Source organism: Sinocyclocheilus grahami, unplaced genomic scaffold, assembly GCF_001515645.1.
Source record: "Sinocyclocheilus grahami isolate Dianchi unplaced genomic scaffold, SAMN03320097.WGS_v1.1 scaffold596.1, whole genome shotgun sequence".
NCBI lineage: Eukaryota > Metazoa > Chordata > Actinopteri > Cypriniformes > Cyprinidae > Sinocyclocheilus > Sinocyclocheilus grahami.
In genome coordinates this window covers 12,304-17,535 of record NW_015505775.1, presented here as the reverse complement: position 1 = coordinate 17,535, position 5,232 = coordinate 12,304, and positions in this window count along the sequence as shown.

Here is a 5,232-nt window from a genome sequence, read left to right as displayed (position 1 = left end):
GTAGTGTGTTCCTTGGATCTACAGACCCTACATGCAGAGCCTAAGTTGGTCTTGAAGTCCGAAGTTTTGTCTGCATGAACCTGACTGGGTGAAGTTAAAGAGGCAGTGCACAATGACAGGACTCTATCCATCATGCCAACCATATGTTGAAGACTGGTGTCTGGAACAGCATTAAGATTAAGATGACTTACAGGAGGCAGAGACTGGGCTGGCATAGAAGCAGGCTGCTGAGGAGAACTGGACACAGAATTGGGACATGCTGTAACAGTGCACTGGTTACAAGTTGACAAAGACATGGTGTGCTGTGTCCTCGATGAAACTCTCTTTAGATCCCTCTGATGACTATCCAACCGCTCCTGGACCTCAGCGGCGCTCCACTTCTCAGCTGGTTTAAACTGAAAAGACATAGCAAGACTTGGGTCTGGACAATGCGAAATAAACATCATGACAGCTTCTGCAGCGGGATCCTTGACGCTCTTATTACGTCTGCGCAAGCACTCGTCAGCAACATCTATGGCCTTGTTAAGACGTATCCAATAATCCATGGGACTTTCATCTGCTCTTGGGACAATATTATAAAAGTCAGCCATAGGCATATTTGAGTAAGCCAACTCACTGAAGTTGCGTTTCAGTATATCAAACACCGCACTTGGAAGTTCACTGGCATTCAGTTCAGGGCGGCTTCGTAGGGACACCTTGACAACATCTCTCACTTTTCCAGCCAGTCTGCTCATGATGAGATCAGAAACATCAGTTTGTGTTTTGCATTTCATTCTGCTTAAATAACTGCACATCATATCCTTCCATTCATGGACAGTAAACAAATCACTCTTATCGCCCCTGAAGAATGGTGGAGGTGCTGAATCTTGCTGAACCATCACCTTCAGACTAGATGCATCAATACACTCACTGGAGTGCTGAGACTGACAAGGAGGATTAGGCTATACTGGGCTGGGCTGGTGCACAAGATTAAGGCTGGCTGAAATACTCTCCCCTATTTTGTGAGCCAAATCTGAAATTATGCTTACTAATGCCTCGGAAGAAATGACACATTCAGTATCCGGGAGTGTGATTGGGGTGGAGCTAGCTGTTGGGCCTACAGAAGCACCGATTGCTGAATCAACTGTGTGCATTTAGTCAAGACCCACATTAGCTAACGCTCTCCCTCTCCCATAACTATGAGATGTAACTTCAGACATCCTCCTGTTGTGATAAATTTCAGGCCCACCACCCCTGCCCATTGGAAAAGTTAAATTAGATTGTTTCGTAGGGCTGAAATCGTCATTACCAATATCCTCAAACATGTCTCAAAAGCAAAGTAAGCACACATAAAACATGAAAAATTAATACAAATTAATATGCCTCAAACAGCAAAACCTTAACTGATTCACAAATGTTCATATATATTTTATATAAGATCACAGAACTCTGAAATCAAACCAACTCAGTTAATTATCAGGATGAATACAGCTCAAAGAGAAAAGGTTCTCATCTCTCTTGTCTTGATGGAAGTAAAATATTTTCTTACTCCGAGTCAATTAGTCAACATTGCAAATTTAAAATGCATCAACAGTCAATCATTATATACTGTTCAGATAAAGGATACGATGCGCGAATGTCAATGAAGCGTCCCGCGGTCCTTATCACACAGTCTCTCGATTAACACGCATCAACAAAGAGAAAAGATTCCCGGAGAGAAAAGTTGTCGATCAGGAAGTCAATTACTCTTTACCGTTCCTTGAAAGGGGTCATATGATGCTGCTAAAAAGAACATTATTTTGTGTATTTGGTGTAATGAAATGTGTTTATGCGGTTTAAAGTAAAAAAAGCTCATCGGTCTGAAAAGCGAGGTGTGCTGTGATTGGCCAGCTATCCAGTGCGTTGTGACTGGCCGAATACCTCAAGCGTGTGATGGAAATGTTACGCACCTCACCATACTGTTGATGCCGGAGTGATGATTCAAAAACATTAAAACCCATTACAAACGAGGCATTTGTTGCATCCAGTGGGGAATTCATTACTGATTATAATGACTTATACTGTCTTTTTACGCGTTGCGTTGCATTGCATTGCATTGTGCCGCGTAAACATAAAACTCTGTCTGCATTTGTGATCAGAGAAATGACAAACAACAAGTGCTATTTTACTGCCCAAAACTCGCGTTTGAATCATCAAATCCTTCAAATGAAAACGTACTTACGTCAGTCAGAACTGCCGGCATTTTAGTCTAACGTTACTCTCCCAGGATCAGTAAACAGTCCTCCATAAAATGTGCTGCACACATCTGGATATTTGGGTTAAACTGTTCTGGAACAGTGTTGTAAATACCACTGATTTGTAGTTGTGTCCTCTTTTGAAAAACCAAACAAAGCAGTTTCGCTTTCACAAGGTAAAACACAGTGGCCTAGCATGAAGGGAAGTCCCGGCTTAGCGTGCGCTGATGCCGGGATAGAGTGAGCTGAGGCGGCAGGGTCAACGAATAAAAGTTACGCCTTCTTTCTTTGCATGAACATTTGGGCGGCGTTATGCAAACCTTCCCACAGAGCGACATAGGTATGTTGGGGCGTGTTAGAAAGAGCCGTTTTAGGTAGGCGTGGTTAACTCTTTTGTCGGGGCTGAAAAAAGCCCAGGTATACATCGTGAACATTTTTGTGTAATTCTACATATGAAATGAACATTACTTTCCATACCTGTTAAACATACACTGATACTGAAAATAGATTCAGCTTAACAATGTCTCTTTAATGCAACAGATTCAAAACAGCAATACATTTTCCCACAAGGCCAACAGTGGTGTGGCATGGAGAAACTGGGGGAGGAGATGGAGAAGTCAAGGATGAGCAAACAGTTGCAGTTTTATTCCCATCTTTCATCCGACTGCTGAGAGACAACTTTGATGTTGCAGTCAAGGTGCAGATTATGTCATGGTCTGTGTCCTCACATAACATACTGTCCCAGTGACAGTTTTGTGCCTTACAAGTCCATTTACTGACTATTCAGGACTGAATATTCATGCTGTCATTTTGCAAGTAATGAAATTGGATCTGGTTGTTCAAACAGTAGTCAATAAATCTGCATCAGATAATTCAAGCCATTCAAAAGTTTGAAGTCAGTTTTTTTTATGAAATTCATACCTTTATTCAGCATGGATGCTGGTAATGACTTTTACATTGTTACAAATGATTTAAAAAGAAAATGCTGTTGTTTTTATTCAACTTTCTATTTATCAAATAATCTGGTAAAACATGTATAGTTCCCATATAAATATCAAGCAGCACAACTGTGTTAAATGAGCAATATCACTCTCGTACTAGAGCGATACCGGCTCTATATCAGCATGGCTGTGATTAGGCCAGTGCGGCCTCGTGCCGGAGGCAATCACAGCCGCTGATATAAAGCCGGTGTCGCTCAAGTACGAGAGTGATATTGCGTTTATACAACAGTTCGACGGAACATGTGTGTAATTAAACAAGAATCAACGGAGTGCCTAATAAAACCCTCTTTTGTGCGGAACTACTTCCTTCTGCCACGGATTCAAAGCTCAAGTTGACAGTTAAACATACGCCACTTTTAAGAATTTGTATCAAGGGCATGTGCTGCTTCAGTTAGGTTATTAATGAGAAATAATGAGGTTTTAAGAGAGAAATAATGCGGCAAGACGTGCATCCAAATGAGAGAGAGAGAGAGACCGCAAAGCTAGACGTTTCTTCTTATATTAAATAACGTACTCTACGCATCCAAATGAGAGAAAGAGAGACCACGAAGCTAGACGTTTCTTATATTAACTAAACGTACTCTACGCATCCAAATGAGAGAGAGAGAGACCGCAAAGCTAGACGTTTCTTCTTATATTAACTAAACGTACTCTACGAATCCAAATGAGAGAGAGAGAGAGACCGCAAAGCTAGATATTTCTTCTTATATTAACTAATAACGTACTCTACGAATAGCTCAGTCAATAATAATAAAAAAATATATAGACCTGGCTAGAACAAGCGGAGTGATACAAAATTAAATGAGTTAAATATTCAATATAAAGGTTAACAACTACTTTAATGTTAATCTTTTTGAAAAGTCTTGAAGTTATTTTGGCTGTTTCAACATTCTCTCACTGTAATATCGTCTCTTTCTGCAAATATATCTTCTGAGGAGTACACTCTAAAAAAAGGTTCTTCAGCGGTTCTTTGGAGGGGTCAAGGTGCCATATAGCACCACTACTGTATAAAGAACCAGTTAATCCCCTGTATGGTTCCTCAGCGGTTCTTTGGAGTCGATGGGGTGCTATATAGCAACACTACTGTAAAACCTGTAAGCCCCTGTATAGTTCTTTAAAGGTTCTTTAACTCTCTCTTAGTCTCTTAGTTTAGTTGGGGAAAGGGTTAACAACATTAAAATACAGTCTATTTCTTGAAGATATAACTTTTTTTAATATTGTTTTAATTAGAAATTTTAAAAAGCTTAAATGTATTTTTGTTTTTATTTGACATAGACGATGACATACTTTTGTAAAAAAAAATGTCATTACAAATGTAAAAAAAAACAATCCTCTCTAAATCACTTTAAGGAGTCAAATATCACCTTGTGTTGGGAAGGCAAATTTTTTATCTGAATTTTTGAGGTCTTAAGGAGACAGCAGCCTAAATAAACCTGCTGCTGTCTGTCATTGCTGTCTGTTTATACAGTGAAGACTATCCAGTGTTTATTTCAGAATCAGAATAAGAATTAGCTTTATTCACCAGGTGTGCGCAAACACACAAGGAATGTGTTGTTTTTTTTGTTGTTTTTTTTTACCAGGTGCTCCTGGTACATACACACATGCATACAAACATACAGGTGCATCTCAATAAATTAGAATGTCATGGAAAAGTTCATTTATTTCAGTAATTCAACTCAAATTGTGAAACTCGTGTATTAAATAAATTCAATGCACACAAACTGAAGTAGTTTAAGTCTTTGGTTCTTTTAATTGTGATGATTTTGGCTCACATTTAACAAAAACCCACCAATTCACTATCTCAACCAATTAGAATACTTCATAAGACCAATAAAAAAACATTTTTTGTGAATTGTTGGCCTTCTGGAAAGTATGTTCATTTACTGTACATGTACTCAATACTTGGTAGGGGCTCCTTTTGCTTTAATTACTGCCTCAATTCGGCGTGGCATGAAGGTGATCAGTTTGTGGCACTGCTGAGGTGGTATGGAAGCCCAGGTTTCTTTGACAGTGGCCTT